This window comes from Caretta caretta, chromosome 6 (assembly GCF_965140235.1).
Source record: "Caretta caretta isolate rCarCar2 chromosome 6, rCarCar1.hap1, whole genome shotgun sequence".
Taxonomy (NCBI): domain Eukaryota; kingdom Metazoa; phylum Chordata; order Testudines; family Cheloniidae; genus Caretta; species Caretta caretta.
Genome location: NC_134211.1, coordinates 64,516,171 through 64,538,449, shown reverse-complemented (window position 1 = coordinate 64,538,449; position 22,279 = coordinate 64,516,171). Strand labels below are relative to the sequence as shown.

The following is a 22,279-nucleotide window of genomic DNA, read 5'->3' as shown; positions in this document are numbered from 1 at the left end:
AGCAATGTAGTGGAATATACGCACACATGCATCCACCTGCATATGTGTACTTACCATTAAGGTACAGTTCGTTAGATAAACCACAGCAGTAAATTGTTTTTACTTTCAATACTCTTACATTTCTCTATTTGTTGCTTTTTTCTATCCTCCCACCCCCCAGTATTAACCCTGATATTTACCCAGAAAACTGCGAAGTTAATTTTTTGCATAGATTTTCACCTGTTTTCAAATTTTTGCAATAAACACTGATAAGTTCCCAGGAAACTGGAAATAAAATAAAAACTGAAGACAAAGGGTCTTGGGAAATGTTGGCTGTAGAAACACTATGGCAGAACATTAATGTTAAAGACAGTGTATATGGCTTCTATTGAAAAATGTGAGAGCCTGTCACCTTCTCAAATCAGAAAAGATTTATTTATGGGTGCTGACTTGGTATCCAGATCTGTAGGTGTTTCAGCTGTATGAGGGTCCAGCAGAAATTCCAGGGATCAAAATTAGATTTCTCACAAGCTTATAAGACTAGCCACAGCTGTGATTTTATCCAGTTTATTTCAAAACCTGACAGAAGTCAAAAGCATCACCAAGATATTGGGCTGATACTCTGAGCTAAGAAACAAAGTACCATTCACATCAATTAACATTAATTCCTATCTTTAATGCCACCACAGTGCCCTGGTGCAGTCTAATGTTGGCTGTTGAGTCTGTCTCTTCATTTGTGAGTAATTTTTCTATCTGTCTCTGTATCAGCCTAGGTGTGTCTTCCTGCTTGTCTGGTTGCCCCTGGGTGTGCCTGTCTTTCCTCCTTCAGATTGAATTTTCCTTAGCACATGACAAAAAGTATACATTTGCATTGCTCACTTACAAAGCTATGTATGTGGAGCTCTGGGTCACATGCACGGTAATGTTATTTTGGGATCTCCTTTTATTGTATTTTAATGTTCTACTCTCACAATTTACCTGAACAAATTAACTTCTTTTTAACAAAGAGTCATAACATTTTGAACTGTTGACAGTTGGGAAGTATGCTGCTAGGTAAAACTCTTGAAATAATTTGAAAGATATTGAAGAAATATTAGTGATGTATCTTCAGTCATCCTTCTGTCTATGATTGTATCTTTCTCTCTTTCTAGACTGTATGATTATTAATATAGTCAGAAATAGCATAGATGTTAAATTTCAGAACATGCTTCAAAAGTATTTGAAAGGGCTTCTGAGGAGGGTTGCGGATATGGGCCTTTGAATGAGTTTGGTGCTGTGATTTCCAGCTGGAGGTGGATTTTTCTGAGTGTATGTACATTTTTAAAATGGAAATTTTTATGAATGCAGCATATATCCTGTGTTCTCAATCCTGCATTTGTGGTGCACTCAGAATTCATTAAAACAACAAGGAGTCCAGTGGCACCGTAAAGACTAACAGGTTTATTTGGGCATAAGCTTTTGTGGGTAAAACTTTGTCCTCACCCACAACCATTTCAGATTTGGGGACAATTTATACCTTCAGGTCAGCGGTACTGCTATGGGTACCCGCATGGCCCCGCAATATGCCAACATTTTTATGGCTGACTTAGAACAACGCTTCCTCAGCTCTCGACCCCTAGCGCCCCTCCTTTACTTGCGCTACATTGATGACATCTTCATCGTATGGACCCATGGGAAGGAGGTCCTTGAAGAATTCCACCTGGATTTCAACAGTTTCCACCCCACCATCAACCTCAGCCTAGACCAGTTCATACAAGAGATCCACTTCCTGGACACTACAGTACAAATAAGTGATGGTCACATAAACACCACCCTATACCGGAAACCTACTGACCGCTATACTTACTTACATGCCTCCAGCTTACATCCAGGACACATCACACGATCCATTGTTTACAGTCAAGCCCTAAGATACAACCGAATTTGCTCCAATTCGTGAGACACAGACAAACACATACAAGATCTTTATCAAGCATTCTTAAAACTATAGTACTCCCTGGAGAAGTGAGGAAACAGATTGACAGAGTGAGATGGGTACCCAGAAGTCACCTACTACAGGACAGGCCCAACAAGGAAAATAACAGAATACCACTGGCCATCACATACAGCCCCCAGCTAAAACCTCTCCAGCACATCATCAATGATCTACACCTATCCTGGAAAACGATCGCTCACTCTCACAGACCTTGGGAGGCAGGCCAGTCCTCGCTTACAGACAGCCCCCTAAACCTGAAGCAAATACTCACCAGCAACTACACACCACACCACAGAAACACTAACCCAGGAACCAATCCCTGTAACAAACCTCGTTGCCTACTCTGTCCCCATATCTACTCCAGTGACACCATCAGAGGACCCAACCACATCAGCCACACCATCAGGGACTCATTCACCTGCACATCTGCTAATATGATATATGCCATCATGTGCCAGCAATGCCGCTCTGCCATGTACATTGGCCAAACTGGACAGTCTGTACGTAAAAGAATAAATGGACACAAATCGGACATCAGGAATGCCAGTAGGAGAACACTTCAATCTTCCTGGACATTCTATAACAGATTTAGAAGTAGCCATACTTGAACAAAAAAACTTCAGAAACAGACTTCAAAGAGAAACTGCAGAACTAAAATTCATTTGCAAATTTAATACCATTAATTTGGGCTTGAATAGGGACTGGGTGTGGCTGGCTCACTACAAAAGCAAATTTGCCTCTCCCGGAATTGACACCTCCTCCTTAGTTATTGGGAGTGAACTACATCGACCCTGATTGTATTGGCCTTGTCAACACTGATTCTCCACTTGTGAGATAACTCCCTTCTCTTCATGTGTCAGTATAATAATGCCTGCATTTTTAATTTTCACTCCATGCATCTGAAGAAGTGGGTTTTACCCACAAAAGCTTATGCCCAAATAAATCTGTTAGTCTTTAAGGTGCCACTGGACTCCTTGTTGTTTTTGTGGATACAGACTAACACGGCTACCCCCTGATACTCAAAATTCATTGATTTCGAGGGGAGTGTTGGGTGCGTGTGGAAGCGTATGACTGCGCACTTTATGAATAATCATAGAGGCAAACCAGAAGTCGTGCCTCTCTCCAAGTGGGCCAAGAGTGATTGTAATTGAAGTGATGCCAAGCCCTCTAAACTGGGAGAACGGCATCCCTGCCCAGCTTACGCATAAGGATAGAAGATCCCCAAGTTGCATCTGAATTCCAGCATACTCAGCTGCTGCTACAGCTACAATCTGTCACCAGTCTATTAAGTCATCCATTACTTATTTCCGAATCTTTCATCTAGGTCTGCACCTCACATTACCTTCCCCTCTCCCCACAAAAAGGAAAAGGAAGAGGTGGAATTTGTGATCAAGGCACGAGACAGGCTTGAGGAACTAAAAGCAGAGAAGCCTCTCTGAAATCCCTGGTCTGCATCTTACTTGTGTGTGGTTGTAATTGGGGAAGGAGAGGGAACAAAGGTGAAATCAGAAGCAGGAAGCATTACCACATTTAATACAAAATCATTTTATTTTTCAAGATAATTTTTTTCAACGGGTGGTTTCTGATAACATGCAAGATTTATTTGACTGCGGACCAATGAGCAAACAAACTTCAGCCTGTGATGTGTTTGCAAATTGTTCACTTTGAACATTCATTATTTGTGTTTATGGTTGGTTATTAGGTCATGTATTTGTATGACAGCCATTCCACAAATGTTTGTGTGACCAAAATCTTATTCACAGAAATGTTTGTCAATCAAGAATAATAAGAGATGCATGGACAAACAAAACAGCTGTTCAGAATTCAAATGAATGCTCCCAAATACTGGTTTTACAATATTTGATCAATTTCTTTCTTTCTCAAAAATGATGGCAAAGTGCTAAACACTGTACTTAACTGTGAAGACTAACGGAGCAACAACAGGCTAACACAGAGGCAGTTGATTAAGCTTACAGTTTTTCTCTTTGGCACTTTTAATTAAAATCAGTGCTTGCTTCAGCAGAAAGAGTCAGTCAAACCGGAGGAGGAATGGAGTGCTGACAGATGAAGTTTGACAAATGCTTGTACTCTCTTCTTCAAGACCTGTTGTTGACACTGTCACCGCAGCCTGCAGATGGACTATCTGTCTAACCAACTCTGTATTCTGGGTAGGATCTTGCACTTTATCCAGACTGAGCATGAAGAGGGGACCGTGATAATTGCTCTGCAGTGTGTGAAAAGAGTAAGTTAAGAAAATCACCCTTCCTACCAGACACATTCAAGACTTGCAAAATCGGCACTTTTGTTTCTTTCAGATCCTGTGTTGTTGTTATCACCATCATCTGTGTGTAAATGGTCGGGAACCTGAATTAGTGGACAAAATTAAAATGATCCCAAGATTGAGCAATCTTTATCAGTAACCACAGGTCTTGCATTGTTGACAGTCAGTACAAAACTAATGCCAGTGAGGTATGTGAAATCAATTTGTATACACTTGTACCCCTTGGCACTTACTTTGTGATTTACATTTTCACAGCATTATAACCAATTAATCCTCATAACTCCACTGTGGAATAGGTAGGTAAGTACCATTATCCCCAGGAACAAGTACCAAATCTATTTTTTTCTCAGTAGTACTGACCTCAGATCTTTTTATTCAGCTGTAATCTTGGTTATTGGTGGGGGTGGGCCCAAGTCATCCAAACAGCTGTGAACTCGGGGAAAGTTTTGTTGCTCAGCCCTATCTCTGTTTATGAAATGAAAAATGAAACGTGGGAACAAATTTGAGAGCTTGTGCTTCTAACTACTTGATTTGGGCCACAGTCAGGTAGTGAAAGGCACAGCTATTCAGATATGAACACACAGTTGATCTGTAGCTGCAAACTAGGAGCACTGATTTTTACAGAGAAAATCATACCTGCCAATAGAAAAGAAGTACTTGTGGCACCTTAGAGACTAACCAATTTATTTGAGCATAAGCTTTCGTGAGCTACAGCTCACTTCATCGGATGCATACTGTGGAAACTGCAGAAGACATTATATACACAGAGACCATAAAACAATACCTCCTCCCACCCCACTCTCCTGCTGGTAATAGCCCATCCAAAGTGACCACTCTCTTTACAATGTGTATGATAATCAAGGTGGGCCATTTCCAGCACAAATCCAGGTTTTCTCACCCTCCCCCCCCTTTTTTTCCAAAAACCACGCACACAAAGTCACTCTCCTGCTGGTAATAGCTTATCCAAAGTGACCACTCTCCTTACAATGTGTATGAAAATCAAGGTGGGCCATTTCCAGCACAAATCCAGGTTTTCTCACACACACACCCCCACACACACACACACAAACTCACTCTCCTGCTGGTAATAGCTCATCCAAACTGACCACTCTCCTTACAATGTGTATGATAATCAAGGTGGGCCATTTCCAGCATAAATCCAAGTTTAACCAGAACGTCTGGGGGGGGGGGGGGTAGGAAAAAACAAGGGGAAATAGGCTACCTTGCATAATGACTTAGCCACTTCCAGTCTCTATTTAAGCCTAAATTAATAGTATCCAATTTGCAAATGAATTCCAATTCAGCAGTTTCTCGCTGGAGTCTGGATTTGAAGTTTTTTTGTTTTAAGATAACAACCTTCATGTCTGTAATTGCGTGACCGGAGAGATTGAAGTGTTCTCCGACTGGTTTATGAATGTTATAATTCTTGACATCTGATTTGTGTCCATTTATTCTTTTACGTAGAGACTGTCCAGTTTGACCAATGTACATGGCAGAGGGGCATTGCTGGCACATGATGGCATATATCACATTGGTGGATGTGCAGGTGAACGAGCCTCTGATAGTGTGGCTGATGTTATTAGGCCCTGTGATGGTGTCCCCTGAATAGATATGTGGGCACAGTTGGCAACGGGCTTTGTTGCAAGGATAAGTTCCTGGGTTAGTGGTTCTGTTGTGTGGTATGTGGTTGTTGGTGAGTATTTGCTTCAGGTTGCGGGGCTGTCTGTAGGCAAGGACTGGCCTGTCTCCCAAGATTTGTGAGGGTGTTGGGTCATCCTTCAGGATAGGTTGTAGATCCTTAATAATGCATTGGAGGGGTTTTAGTTGGGGGGCTGAAGGTGACGACTAGTGGCGTTCTGTTATTTTCTTTGCTAGGCCTGTCCTGTAGTAGGTGACTTCTGGGAACTCTTCTGGCTCTATCAATCTGTTTCTTCACTTCCGCAGGTGGGTATTGTAGTTGTAAGAATGCTTGATAGAGATCTTGTAGGTGTTTGTCTCTGTCTGAGGAGTTGGAGCAAATGCGGTTGTATCGCAGAGCTTGGCTGTAGACGATGGATCGTGTGGTGTGGTCAGGGTGAAAGCTGGAGGCATGTAGGTAGGAATAGCGGTCAGTAGGTTTCCGGTATAGGGTGGTGTTTATGTGACCCATGGAAAAGAAGCCCTTGAGGAATTCCACCATGATTTCAACAATTTCCATCCCACCATCAACCTCAGCCTGGTCCAATCCACACAAGAGATCCACTTCCTGGACACTACAGTGCTAATAAACAATGGTCACATAAACACCACCCTATACCGGAAACCCTGACCACACCACACGATCCATCGTCTACAGCCTAGCAGGAGAGTGAGTTTGTGGGGGGTAGGGGGGGAGAAAACCTGGATTTGTGCTGGAAATGGCCCACCTTGATTTTCATACACATTGTAAGGAGAGTGATCACTTTAGATAAGCTATTACCAGCAGGAGAGTGGGGTGGGAGGAGGTATTGTTTCATGGTCTCTGTGTATATAATGTCTTCTGCAGTTTCCACAGTATGCATCTGATGAAGTGAGCTGTAGCTCACGAAAGCTTGTGCTCAAATAAATTGGTTAGTCTCTAAGGTGCCACAAGTACTCCTTTTCTTTTTGCGAATACAGACTAACACGGCTGTTACTCTGATACCTGCCAATGAAGATCTCTGAGGCAAGGCAAAAGCCTCTGTGAAGTTACTGGTTCATCACCTCTAGCTTGCTGGCCTCATATGACGGCCAAGAGTTATGTAAGTTCTTTAGCTCATGACATCTGTCTTGCTAGGCTGATGTCAAGGGGCAGGTCTCTGTGAAATCACTAGTTTAGCACTAACTTTAGCATGCTTGGCTGATACCACGATACAGGACTAACAGAGGGTTACTAATGCAACAGCCATATCTTGCTGGGCTGATGTCAAGAGGCAGGCCTCTATTGTGATTTTGTCAGATCTCACAAGCTACTGCAAATGGGTTAGGGATTGGATGAGAGACCTCCTGGGAAAAGACAAGCTATTTCAGGAAGTATTGCTGGTGATTCAGAATATGGCACTCTTTCCTTAAAGCCAGTACTAAACCAACGCTTCAGCAGGATGAGAGGGAGGCTGTGCAGCTAGAGGTGCCATCTCTTGGAAGAGAGATCAGACTGAGACTATGTCTACACTAGAGACCTTACAGCGACATACCTGTACCACTGTAGCTGTACCACTATAAGATCTCTTGTGTAGCCACTCTACGCCAATGGGAGGCAGCTCTCCCATCAACATAATTAAACCACCCCTAATGAGTGGTGGTAGCTATGTCAGCAGGAGAAGTTCTGCTACTGACTTAGAACTGTGCATATTGCCACTTATGCTGGTGAAACTTATGTCCCTCAGGGGGGTGTTTTTTCACACCCCTGAGCAACATAAGTGTTGCCAACATAAGTGGTAGTGTAACATGGCCTCATGTTGTTAACACTTCTGACCATTAAGGAACCCATGCCATCGTTTTGCAATATTAGAGGTGTAAGCCCCAGTGTCCTGGTCATATTTGAATTTAGGTGTAGTCTCCTTGCATTTCCAGTCGGATATGGTATTTATCCTCACTTATCATCCTAAAATACAGTACACCGCTAAACAGATGCCATATTTCACCCTAGAGATGGCTCCATGTAGAGTGAAGTAATTCCTATAGGTAGCTTGAACAAGCAGTAAAGTTTGTAAATGCTTTGAAATCCATTTGATGAAAGGTGTGGTATAAATTTAAGATCTTTATGATCATGCATAGGTATTAGGAGAATTCTAAATGCAAATTTTTTGTTGATAAGAGAAAAAATAATAGGGACAGTGAGCCCTGGAAACAGTACCAGCTCAGAAGGAAGAACACTGCCTATTGTATTGCCAACATACCTCTTCCTGCACCACACTGGGTTTCCTGAGGCCCTCCAATCCAAGGTTTGACCAGACCCAACCTTATGAGGTCTGGTGAGCTCCCTGCTCAAGGTGGTGTGATTGCAAGCTTGCCATCTGAGCATTATCCTTATAGCAAAAGCTTTGGAATGCACAAACAACACTCTCAGCTTTGTTCTTTTGTTGTAAAAATGGTTCTGTTCCCAATTGGAGCAGCTTTTCAGCTCAGGCCTCCCCTCCCAGGGCACTGCAGTAATGTATGTTGGCCAACCCAGCCTGATAAGAATATAATGTTATGTATGCTAGGAGGCTAAGTGAACCTTAGGTAAAGAAACAACATTGCTGCATTCTGCAGAGAGAAAAGAAATTCTAATGCACTTGCCCTTGGTTTGTAAAAGCCTACCTACATTTGAAGGTCCTAATGTTGATAGTGGGATGCTGTACGTAAGTGGAGTGCAAACTGTGGATTATTACTGATATCTAACCAAGCCATTCTGTAGATTGTATTATGGAAAATTAGTTTTGTTCAATGATCCAAACCACACACTGCACTACAATTTTGTTTATAAAATGTATTTCTTTCTCTGTACACTATTAAGCATGGCCTATATTACAGCAATGCCCTGAGGAAAATGTGAATAACAGCCATCATAGCTTTAGTTCTCTGAGTGCAGCATAAAGCTGAAAGTGCAGGAGAATCCATCGTTAGAGCTGCCAAGAGAATTTCTGAGCCCTGGGAAGGAAGGAATTAATTTCTGAGCCCTGGGTCCTAGAACTTCACAGCTCAGGAAAGGAAGATTTCCTGTCAACTGGAAGCCTTTGATTACAGTTCTGGCCTTTGAGCCTTATCTGAGGCCTCTCTATTTCTCCCTGCCGCTGCCTCAGGATTTTTTTCCATGATTTCCTCAGACAGCCAGAGCTCCCCAGCCTTCCTTGATGCTCTTATAACATTCATGACTTTCTGCTGGCCTGTTTCAATATTCCCCTGTGCCATCCCTCAGTGAATGTTATGCTCCCCAAAGTCCCTCTTGTAAATTGCATTCACTTCTGACCCTTCTCCAATGCTCTCTAACTCTCCTGTGCCATTAGATACTCACTGATGCTCTACTGACCTCTTCTATGCATCACTAGTCATTTTGGGAGGACACTGAAGTGTTCGTTTTTCTGCCAGAAGCTGGGAATGGGCGACAGGGGATGGATCACTTGATGATTACCTGTTCTGTTCATTCCCTCTGCAGCACCTGGCATTGGCCACTGTTGGAAGACAGGATACTGGGCTGGATGGACCTTTGGTCTGACCCAGTATGTCCGTTCTTATGTGGTGGCATGGAAATAACACGCCCAAAGACAGTGCAGTCCAGGTAAGTGGATGATCCATCAAAATCTTCATTCTGCTTGCAAAGTCTCTGATCAAAGTAACCAGTGTAAGTGCTGCATATATACAGACATTATAGTCATCAGCTAGACCACACATGTGCAGCAACGGGGATAGAACCCAAGAACTTCAGTTCCTAAAGTTCAGGTTTCTACCACTGGTACTTAATGGGGATTTCCATTAGTTATCATTGGTAATAAGTAAGGCAACGATTTAGTCATGGGTATTTTTGATAGAAGTATGGACAGGTCATGGGCAATAAACAAAAAATCACGGCCCATGACCTGTCCATGACTTGTACTAAATATACCTCTGAGTAAATCTTAGCTGGGGGGCTGCTGCTCTGGGGGACACCTGGGGGGGGGCAACTGCTCTGGGGTGCCCTTGGGAGGCTGTTGCTCTCGGGGGAGCTGGAGGCCAGCAGCACCCATGGTCTGCCAAGCTATGTCTGCTCCTGCTGCCCCCAGGACCACTTCTCAGACCATTCCCGGGGCCAGCTGCAGTGGCCACTGCTCGGGCGGTCCCCTGGGCCAGCTGCCCGGGGCTGCCCGAGCAGCAGCCAGTGTGGCTGGCCCTGAATATACCAGGTAAGCAAGGAAGTTTATAATGCTGTATTTGCAAATATCTGAAAACCCAGAATGCAGGGAAGCTGCAGTGATGTGGCCGCTTGAGCCCTAGGAGACTGAAGTAGGAAAAACAAAAAAAATACAGAACATATCTCAAAAGAGTTTTGGAAACCTACTATTACATGCATTTAATGCTACAGCTTTCTATGTCATTTACTGCAACTCTGATCTTCCTGTCTTGATATATGCAATTAAACCAGCAATTTAGCTGCTTCCTACTTCATTATTTCATATTTAAAACTATTAATATACAGAGCATTTAAAATAAATAGTTTTGGTTTAGTTATGTTTTACATTGAATCAGGAGATTGTAAATGATTTTCTGTTCCATTCCATTTTTTCTTTAAATACTAAATAGTAGCCAAGGACAAGAGAGAGAAATTTTCTGCGGAGGTTTGAAAAGATGTAGAGAGTCAGTCATGGTGAGAACTAGAGGAACCATATTCCAGATGGCACGAGACACAGAGAAGCCTCTCACACCAGCAGTGGTGAGATGGTATGAAGAAACAAAGATGAAGAGGAGTAAGTATGAAGTGAGGCAAAAGGAACAAGGTGCTGGAGGTGGGCTGGAGCAAGTCCATGGAGAATTTTAAAACCAAGATGGTAATTTTGAATTGCGTCATAAAATGAATGGGGAATCAGTGAAGTTGTTTGAAATGGGGGGCAAAGTAACCACGCTTCTTTGAAGGTGTGAGGGGATGGTGGACTGAAATCTTCTGCACATGTTGGTGTCTGGAGGAGGTACAAGAAAAGGCCATGGAGCTCCAGTGTCAAGGCAAGAGGAGATGAAGACATGGAGGAGGATTTCAGCAGCAGGGAAGTTCAAGCATATGCAAGCAAAAGGTGCAGGAACCTCTTACTCTCAACTGGGAATATGCCTACAATTTTTGTTATCCAGAGGGGCTTTCTCTGGAGAGGCCAAACGAATCCTATAGCAAGAAAAGTGACACACCATCTTCTAACTATCCCTGTGATAGGAACAGCAGTCTCAGCTTTAACTTGTGGCCTTCCCCTGACAGATCTGTACTCCCTCTCACCACTTTCAATGCATGGAATTATAGTTTCCTAGATTGGGAAAGGATGAGACCTAGGGAAAAGGAGGATCTCTCAACCAAGACTGTACTCAAAGGCCTTGGGTCCATTCAAATAATTAATATAGATGTTACATCATTGTGAATAATCAGATATGCTGAGGAGGTCACAGTGAAGAAGAGGCGTTTGAAGAGAGCATTTGTTTCCTAAATTGGGACAAAGGACTATGGGGACTGGGCAGGTCCTAGTCTGCTTTTATGGGAAAGTCTATCATGCATGAATGAGTATAATGGTGAAACGATGGAAAGTTAATCTTTTTATGTGGCTTCTGTTCCAGAAAAATAAAAAGAGAAATGAATTGTAATAACAGTCCTCTGGTTCTATCATATCTGCACCTAATCACACCTACAGGATGAAAAACCATTTAGACAGATGACTAAGGGCAAGATACTGCTCCCCCTGAAGCTAATAAGGCACGCATTTTTAAAAGCTCTGCATGCAAAATGCTTGATGGGTGAATGTGTATGCAAATCTCTGATGTGTGCAAGCTCACTGGCCTTACTTTGTGGGAACTGTTGTAATAATTCATAAAAGAGAGGGAGTATGGTGTAATAATTGGGCCTACAAATTTTCTGTAATTGTGAGCGCAAGTCTTAAAAGTATGTAAAAGTTATTTTCTTTATCTTTAATAGAAGGTTAAAAGGATCTTTAATAGTGTGTTTGCCATGGTACTAAGCAGGCTAAGGTCTCTGTGCACCAAACCCCAAACTTAGTTTAACACTGTTTAATGATGGACAGTAATTATGTTGACACCGTTAGCCTATATTCCATCTAAAATAATGCAACAGAACCACCTGTAAATCTGCCAAGTCTATTGGTTTTTTTTGTAGATAACAGATCTTTGGGCTTTCTTACATGTCTGCAGGGAAATTGAAGCAATCTGCTGGTTTTTCCCATGCCAGGCTTAGGCGTTTTATGTGTGGGGAATTCATTTGAAACCAGAGAGTGATCTAGGAAATAGCCCTGTCAGTAACGTGTATCCAAGTCATCTGCTCCCTTCGCTTTTCTCATAATTTAGATTAACCAAATCTAGATTCACTGGATGATCACACAGAGAAATCTAAACAAATATTCTCCCCCTCCCCCCTTTTATTAAATATCCACATTTTTTAGACTTGTCATTTAATCCCCTTCAAGTTGAAAGATGCTATCAGAATTTCTTGGGCCTACACCTCACTATTCAGATTCCCTGAGGTCAGAGAGAAAAGCTTTTGCAAAAATAAAACAAAAACGAAATGGATCTTTTGGATTCCTCCCTTTCCCTTGTACAACCATAATCTATTATTACTATTTTGGCTTTGAACACAAGTACAATGCTGTTGAGAACTGCTTGACATTCTATATTTCCTATTCATAGATTTTAAAGCCAGAAGGGACCATCCTGATCATCTAGTCTGACCTCCTATATAACATAGAACCTCACCCACTAATTTCTGCATCAAGCCTGTAATTTCTTTTTGAGCTATAGCATATCTTTTAGAAAGTCATCCAGGCTTGATTTATAGACTTCAAGTGACAGAAAATCCACCACATCCCTAGGTAACTTGTTCCAATGCTTAATTATCCTCACTGTTAAAATTGTGTCTGATTTCCGGTCTGAATATGTCTAGCTTCAGCTTCCTATCATTGGATCTCATTCTACCTCCTTCTGTTAGACTAAAATAGCCACATACTATCAGAAATCTCCTCTTCTTGTAGGTACTTGTAGATCACAAGCAGGTCACCTCTTTAACATAGTCTTGGATAAATTAAAGAGACTGAGCTTCTTTAGTCTCTCACCATCAGGCATGTTTTCCAGACCTCAGATCAATTTTTTAGCTCTTTCCTGAACTACCTCTAATTTGTCAACACCCTTTTTGCAATGGGGACATTGCATCAGTGGGCAGAGTATTCCAGTAATGTGTCGCTACTGCTATATAGAGAGGAAATATACTTCCCTACCCCTACTGATACGTCCAAGGATTACGTTCACCCTTGTAGGGTGTTGCTGCACAGCAGCTGGGAGCATGCTCCCTGGCTTGGGCAGACAGATGCACGCTAACTCTGCTTGAGCTAGCACACAAAAAATAGCAGAGTGGCTGCAGGGGCACAGGCAGCGGCTCAGGTTAGCCACCTGAAAACAAAATCCCTCACCCGACCTCCTGGGTAGGTACGCAGATGGCTACCTGAGCCACTGTCCATGCTGCCCTGGCCATGCTGCTATTTTTAGTGTGCTCGCTCAAGGAAATTAATGCATGTCTGTCTGCCTGTGCTAGGAAGTGCACTCCCAACTGTGGTGTAGACATACCCTTGGCTACAGCATTGCACTGGAAGCCCATGTTGAACTGGGTTATCTGCTGTGACCCTAAAGTCCTTTTCAGAGTCACTGCTTTCCAAGATCCAGTCCCCCATCTTGTAAGTGTGACGTACATCCTTTGTTCCTAACTGTAGGACCTTGCATTTAGCTGTATTAAAATGCCTGTTTTTCAAATGATCCAGCACTTCAGATTGCTCTCTATAATTGACCTGTTTCCTCATCCTTATTTACCACTCAATCAATTCTTGTGTCATCTACAAACGTTACTAGCAATGACTTTATATTTTCTTCCAGTTCACTGATAAAGATACAAAGTAGCATTGGACCAATGACACATCTCTGTGAAATCCCACTAGAAACAACACCATTGAAGGATTATTCCCCATTTACAGTTATTTTTTGTTATTAGTCAGTTAACCAGTTTTTAATCCATTTTCTATAGGCTGCATTGAATTTGTATAGTTCTATTTTTTATCAGAATGTCATGAAGGACAAAGTCAAATTCTTTACATAAGTCTAAGTATATTATGTCAACACAGTTACCTTTCTCAACCAAACTTGTAACCTCACCAGAAAATGATATGAAGTTTGTTTGACAAGACCTTCATTCCATAAACCCATGTTGATTGGCATTGAGTATGCTACCAACTTTTAATTCTTTACTGATTGCATCCCATGATTTACCCGGGATCAACGCCAGGCTAACTGGACTATAGTTTCCCAGGTCACCCTGTTTACCTTTTTTACATATTGGCACAACATTAGGTATTTCCCAGTCTTCTGGAACTCTCCCAGTGTAATAAGATTTCTTACAAATCAACATTACTGGTTCAGAGAGGTCTTCAGCCAATTATTGTAATACTCTTGGATGCAAGTTACCCAGTCCTACTGAGTAAATATGTTTGTTTAACATTAATAGTTGCTGTTTAACATCTTCCCTAGTTACTGCTGGAATAGAAAGTATCTCATTATCACTGTAAGATATGACTACATCATCCTGCTTCTTTCTGAATACAGAACAGAAATATTTATTAAATACTTATGCCTCTATCTAACACTTTGTAGGTTAACTAAGTGAAGCACTGGGAGTAATACAAGCATACCTCCACAATGCATTTTAAAATTTGGACGTTTACATTCATGTGTGTGTGTGTGTGTGTGTGTGTGTGTGAAATCTATCAAACTCTAGGATCGCCACAATTGCAGGTACCTCCCCATATTTGGGTTTTGTTACAGCATAACTGTAAAATGGGAAGGCACCTGATTGTGATGGCTTGCACCTTAATTATGCACATATATGCAAATTTCAATCTCGTTTTCTGTTACAGAATATTTTCAGGTTTATAAGCATCTCACATTGTGCTTTGACATTCTGCTATTGTTCATTTAAGATTATTGCTCTTGCATCAACCACACATCTGGTTATGTTACTCTGAAAACTCTAGTGCTGAAATATGTAGATTTGTAAGAACTGTTAGCTATGCTTGCACTTATTAGCAAGAACATTTGGGTTATGCTCTGGGACACAGGGAATTAGGCCAACCTGCTGGGAGTTGTGGGATATGTGGGGACTGCCTTCTTATTGTTTGCTTGCTAATCTGTTTAATGTTTTATTTGCTTTATTGATCATACTTTTTTCTTTGCCCTTCGTGTTTTTTTCGACAGGAGTTCATATGTATCCTAATTTACGAAATGCTTAAGGTGCTGCATAAACTACACTCTCTTTAGTGAAATCATTCTTAGAAACAGGGTGATACACATTGCGCACATATGCTGATGACAGCTGAAGCCACTGTGAAAAAAACAAACAAACCCCACTAGTTGATTACTCAAAATCCTGTTGCCAGTGACCCCACAACATGATCAATACTGTAACAGTAGCCACTACTGTTAATGGATACTGACCCTGTTATATGACTGGGGTATTAACCTTTGTAATTCAGACACAGGTCAAGTGACTGGAGCCCAGGATTAAAGTTCAATCTCTTACCAACACTGGCATGTATTGCAACCTTATTATAAATACCACCCCCACCAACAGACCCAGGTCCCTGGTACACATCAGCTAGAACCATCTAGTGGAATAGGGGTAGGCTTGACATTTAGCCACTGCTATTACAGAAGGGTGGGGAGTCAGGACAGGTTTAATTTCATTGTAAAACATAAGGGCATATGGCAAATTCATATTACGTATTAAAAATGTAATGGGGAAGGAAGGGGAGGGGAATGATCAGACCTGAATGGGTTGATATCCCTTCTTCTAAGCATTTACCACACAGAGGAGGGGACATTTAAATTGTGGGTAAAACTGTGTTGAAACAAACCAGCAGAGCTCCATCAGGGCACAGGAGTTGATGGAAACACACCACTAATTGATTATAATAGAAATACCCTCTTCCCCTAAGAAAACTGTGTAATATATGTTCTTCTTCAGGCTGAAAGAGAGCAGTGCCCTTTCACACCACAAGAACCATTTCATATAGCAGCTGACTTATGTATACTGTTGGCATTATGACTGGGTAGCCCATGACCTCTTTGTAGCTCTGTGAATGGGTTTACTCCTGTTTTGAGAGATGAAATCTGGACATAGCCTTAGCTCCCTATAAATCCAATGTTTATAAACTATCTAGTCACCTGCCTGAGAACTCAGGGTTACCTAAGAAGGAAGATGGCTCCAAACAGGCACCGGGTAGTGGACCGCGGAAGTTGTTATACAGAAGAATATTAAGGGAGAGCGAGCCAGCAGTTAGTGTCAATGACACCACGTGCCACATGCAGTCTCCTCTACTCAATCAGGTATGAAACCCAACTGGGCTGAACAAAAATATTTACAATTTGGAAACTTAATGCCTTCCTTTGACCTGGGTGTCTGAAACCTTTTAGGTGAAAAGCAAGGCCTCAGGGAAACTAATAAATTCATGTTTTTTTCCAACAGATGGACTGAAAAAATTAGATTTTAGACTAAATGGGTATAAAAGATGGGGGTGGGGAGGATATTCAGTTTAACAAATGGTACATAGCCAAAAAGGGAGAAAGGTAAATGAGTCCATCTTTCCATGGCCACCTTTATAGTTGTCCAAATTGGGACAGTATTCAATTTGAAATCCGTAGGTAAATCTCAGGAGACCATTACACCAGGTTATTTGTTCTGATGTAAGGGCCATTTGGAAGGAGAGAGACCCAGAGCAAAACAAAACCACAAGCCATATCTTCAGATCGAGGGTACATTCACTGCAGCGGGGAGCATGCTTCCTAGCACAAGCAAACAGATGTGCACTAGTTCTGCTCATGCTAGCTTGTTAAAAATAGCTGTGTAGCTGGGGGTAGCAAGGTCAGCAGCTTGGGCTAGCTGCCTAAGTACAACCCTGCCCAAACCCCCTGGGGGTATGAGGTTGGGCGGCTTGCTACCCCCCAGTGACACTGCTTTAGCATGTGACTGTCTACCTGCGACAAGAGGAAGCGCCCTCCCAGCTGCACTGCAGGCGTACCCTCAGTGTAACTTATGCTACCCTGAAACATGATTTGAAATGGTCATTTATTTTCATCAGAGCTGGTAGAGATGTGGTAGGGTTAGTCACAAAGGCTAGTAAGCCACATGTTCATAATGTTCCTCTCCTACCTTTCATGACGCCCATATTGAGCAATTTGCTGCAGCTGTAGCTAGCTTGGGAGGGAAAGTTGAAAGCAGGCATTCCAGCCTTGGCCCTTAACTGAGGTGAAAAGTCTGAGAGGGTGCCCAGCTGACCACAGCTCCTATAAATGGATTGACATAGAGAAATCAAACCCATTTAGCAGTAAAGTTTTCCTTAAATCTATATCTTTCCATTCCTTGGATTAGGAAAGGCCATTCAGCATGAGTAACAGGTTTCAGAGTAGCAGCCATGTTAGTCTGTATCCGTAAAAAGAAAAGGAGGACTTGTGGCATCTTAGAGACTAACAAATTTATTATAGCATAAGCTTTCGTGAGCTACAGCTCACTTCATCGGATGCATACAGTTGAAAATATAGTGGGGATATTTTATATACACAGAGAACATGAAACAATGGGTGTTACCATACAGACTGCTCACCTCAGTCCCTGGAAAAATCATGGAGCAGGTCCTCAAGGAATCAATTCTGAAGCACTTAGAGGAGAGGAAAGTGATCAGGAACAGTCAGCATGGATTCACCAAGGGCAAGTCATGCCTAACTAACCTAATTGGCTTCTATGACGAGATAACTGGCTCTTGGATGAGGGGAAAGCAGTGGACGTGTTATTCCTTGACTTTAGCAAAGCTTTTGACACGGTCTCCCACAGTATTCTTGCCAGCAAGTTAAAGAAGTATGGGCTCGATGAATGGACTATAAGGTGGATAGAAAGCTGGCTAGATTGTCGGGCTCAACGGGTAGTGATCAATGGCTCCATGTCTAGTTGGCAGCTGGTATCAAGTGGAGTGCCCCAAGGGTTGGTCCTTGGGCCAGTTTTGTTCAATATCTTCATAAATGATCTGGAGGATGGTGTGGATTGCACCCTCAGCAAGTTTGCAGATGACACTAAACTGGGAGGAGAGGTAGATACGCTGGAGGGTAGGGATAGGATACAGAGGGACCTAGACAAATTAGAGGATTGGGGCAAAAGAAATTTGATGAGGTTCAACAAGGACAAGTGCAGAGTCCTGCACTTAGGACGGAAGAATCCCATGCACCGCTACAGACTAGGGACCAAATGGCTCAGCAGCAGTTCTGCAGAAAAGGACCTAGGGGTTACAGTAGATGAGAAGCTGGATATGAGTCAACAGTGTGCTGTTGTTGCCAAAAAGGCCAATGGCATTTTGGGATGTATAAGTAGGGGCATTGCCAGCAGATCGAGGGACGTGATCGTTCCCCTCTATTCGACATTGGTGAGGCCTCATCTGGAGTACTGTGTCCAGTTTTGGGCCCCACACTACAAGAAGGATGTGGAAAAATTGGAAAACGTCCAGCAGAGGGTAAGAAAAATGATTAGGAGACTGGAACACATGACGTTTGAGGAGAGGCTGAGGGAACTGGGATTGTTTAGTCTGCGGAAGAGAAGAATGAGTGGGGATTTGATAGCTGCTTTCAACTACCTGAAAGGGGGTTCCAAAGAGGATGGATCTAGACTGTTCTCAGTGGTAGCAGATGACAGAACGAGGAGTAATGGTCTCAAGTTGCAGTGGGGGAGGTTTAGGTTGGATATTAGGAAAAACTTTTTCACTAGGAGGGTGGTGAAACACTGGAATGCGTTACCTAGGGAGGTGGTGGAATCTCCTTCCTTAGAAGTTTTTAAGGTCAGGCTTGACAAAGCCCTGGCTGGGATGATTTAGTTGCGGATTGGTCCTGCTTTGAGCAGGGGGATGGACTAGATGACCTCCTGAGGTCCCTTCCAACCCTGATATTCTGTGATTCTGAGAGTGATCAGGAAAGGTGAACTATTACCAGCAAGAGAGCGGGTGGGGGGAAGAGAGAGAAACCTTTTGTAGTGATAATCAAGGTGGGCCATTTCTAGCACTTTACAAGAACAGTAGGAGGGGAAATAAACAAGGGGAAATAGTTTTACTTTGTGTAATGACCCATCCACTCCCAGTCTTTATTCAAGCCTAAATTAGTTGTATCCAGTTTGCAAATTAATTCCAATTCAGCAGTCTCTCCTTGGAGTCTGTTTCTGAAGTTTTGAAGCATGAGTGAATACCTTGGCTGCCGCTATGGAGATGAAACAAGTGCCAGCAGTGTATTTTTGGGAATGGTAAATTAGATTGTATAACCTTGTGAGGTTCCTTGAAGCTCTCTGTAATGAGTCATCACTGAGCCTGATGAGTCACCCATGAGCCTGAGTGACATGCAGCCCCCAGGTTATCAACCAGGGCTCAGCAAGTCTAACCAGGTCACCTCAAGGCCAGGGATATAAGCTCCCAAAGAAAGCAGCAACTCCTGCCTGCTCATGTTGCTACCTCGCTGGAAGTATCCCCTGCCATTTGATGGTTCTGACAGACTTCCTGCCCCAGCCCTGTTTCAAACCTGTTCTTGGGTCCTGCTCTGACCCCTGGCTCCAGTCCCTGGTCTGACCACTAGGCCTCACTGCTGCTGCTCCAAGCACTGGGCCTGACCATCCACTTCTCAGTTTCTGACACTGTCTTTCTCATTACAAACTGTGGGTCTAGTATGTAAGGGAATATTCTGCTTATCAATTAGGTCATGCCATATATAGCATGCAAATGACACACACTTAGCTATGTATTTCTGTATTAGGCCTTATTCCATTTTTGGGCAGGAATAACCTGACAGTCCTTCAGCAGTGCTCTCATTCATGCAGGATCGAATTCCGCTGTGCTGATCGCCCTGCTTGTCACTTTGTACCTTGTGCTTATACCCACAACACTTTGTACCTCTACAGTATGGCATCAAGGTTATTAATGTGTCTTTATTATGTATGGGTGGAGTTTATTTGGGAATAGCATTGTGGAATGTATAGCTTGTCTATATTCCTTTCTGAATTCTCCTATTAGCATTATTTATTATTTGGATTATGATAGCACCTAAAAGTCCCAAATAGGGCCAAATTGTGCTAGGTACTGTACAAACAAAAGAGAGATCTCTTGTTGCAACTGATTCTTAAGACTATATCTATACTGCAGCTGAAAGATATCATTCCCAACTTGGGTAGACATACCTGCCCTTGCTCTGCTTGAGCTAGTGTGCTAAAATGATAGTGGGACCAGGGAGGCACAAGCAGCAGCTTCAGACTAGCCACCTGACTATGTACCTAGGATCTCAGATGGAGTTATACTCATGCAGCTAGGCTGAGCTGGCACCTGTGCCATCATGGCCACACCGATATTTTAGAGCATTAGCGTGAGCACAGCGAGTGTGTATATGACTTCCCGATCTGGGAATTACAACTTCCAGCTGCAGTGTAGTCGTACCCTACAAGGTTTGATGTGCATACAACAGAGCTGGGCCTGAACCAACCCCTTGCTTAGCAGTGCATCTAACTCCAGTAGATAGTGTGGAACTTGTTATTTTTCCCCTTAAGGAATGAGAATATTTAAAACAGAAGAGACACTCCAGATGCACATAAGAAACATTTTGTTTGTTCGATTGATTAAGACACTAAGTGTTCCTTGCTACGTGTCCCATTGCATCTATAGAGTAATGGGACTGATTTCTGCCGGATGTGCAGCTATCATAGCATACACTATAAAGTAGCTGCATACCAACTGACTTCAATGTGCTGTGCAAAACAGAGAGCTTCTATGTAGCTATTAATGGTAAAGATGAGGCTCTTTGCGTAAGCGCAGGTTAGTTATTTACTTGGAAGATATCACACTTCTCTGTGTTGGAAGCCTAATTAATTAAACTTTTTTCCCTGCTCCTAAGCTCCTGCTGTAAAACGCTAAGCAACCGGCCCCATCTGGACTAGCGGAAAGAATGCCACCAAATGGAGCTTTGCTGGTGTGTGAAATGTATTGGAAAGCACTCGTCTGCATCCCAGTGGCGGCTTCTTTACCTCTTGAGCTGGACTGTTACCAGCATTGCATACGGTGAGGGTAGGTTTACATCTGCAGTCTCTCCAGGATTTATAGGCTGAGCCTATGGCTACACTGCAGAGCTTACAGCGGCATAGCTGCACTGGTGCAGCTCCTCTGCTGTAAACTCTCTAGTGTAGCTGCTCTAAGCCAATGGGAGAGAGCTCTCCCATTAACTTATTTACTCCAGCCCCTGCAAGCAGCAGTAGCTATGTCAGCGGGAAAAGCTGTGCCCCGACATAGTGCTATACACACCAGCACTTAAGTTGGCATATGTCACTCAGGGGGTGGCTAATTCACACCCCTGAGCGACATAACTGAAGTCGACTTTAGCTGTAGTGTAGCCATAGCCTCACACGGCAAGAGTAATATTGCATCCTTAGACAGGAGAGGGGGAAGTGTCTGCCTTGATCACATGACACTTGGTAGAGTGATGTGGTATTCACAAAGGCCCAGGTTATCCTATCTGGCAAAAACCCACGTAGGAGACTGGAAATTCCACAAGGTTCCTCTTGTGAGATTTTCTAGACAATTATCTGTCAGGGGTAGTTTGCTCCTCTTTTAGAAAAAAAGAGGAAGCACATACCCCCAAAAGCGAGGATCCCCCATGAGCTGCAGGCCAGAGCTATCTGAACAGAGTCCTTGGGCCTCTACGTTGGCTCCAGTCCAAACCCTCTGGCTCCACTGATGCTCTCCTCCCTGCACAGAGGAGTTCTACAGCATGGAGCAGCTCCATATAAAAGTCTGTATTATTAAAATTTGTGAGGATTTTCTGTGGGTTTTATGAGGAAATTATGTGCAGCCCCTGGCCTAGCCTCTTCTCTATTCATGGAACTCCAGCCCCGTGCAGCAGCTTCTGGGTGAAAAGGAGGATAAGGCCACAACCTTCCCACCCATGTACACAAGGCCCTTTGTGGCCAACCAAATCCTCTTTCTAGAAAATGCCTTGTGTGGACAAAGGAGGCAAAAAATTCCCTTTAGCTGCCTAAATTGCTAGTTTTCCGGCACAAGCCTTTGAAAATTCTGCCCTCTGTTTCCTTCTATTCACTTACATTTATTCCCCCAGTATGATTCAGTAGTCATATGTGTTGCATCACAAATTTTAATCACCTGGCAAATAAAGTTTTGATGTTGCTGGTTTCCTTGACAGGTATATGTGGTGTTAATATAGCACATATGACTGTTACATGGGATCAGCAAATTCCCCAGCCCCATGCTCTAGGGCTTAACTCATCT

General features: G+C 42.9%; 1 long non-coding RNA gene across 2 annotated transcripts; it reads left to right on the top strand.

The window, feature by feature from the left end:
• The first annotated feature begins 2,932 nt into the window (after window positions 1-2,932).
• Window positions 2,933-11,533, top strand: LOC125638320 (uncharacterized). 2 transcript variants are annotated; one of them, XR_007357200.2, is made up of 4 exons: window positions 2,933-4,196; window positions 4,270-4,423; window positions 9,370-9,492; window positions 10,491-11,533. It is a non-coding gene; the product is annotated as an uncharacterized LOC125638320 (long non-coding RNA). The 2 variants fall into 2 exon arrangements; XR_012668743.1 differs by lacking the exon at window positions 4,270-4,423 and having other exon boundaries at window positions 2,936-4,196.
• Window positions 11,534-22,279: the final 10,746 nt, after the last annotated feature.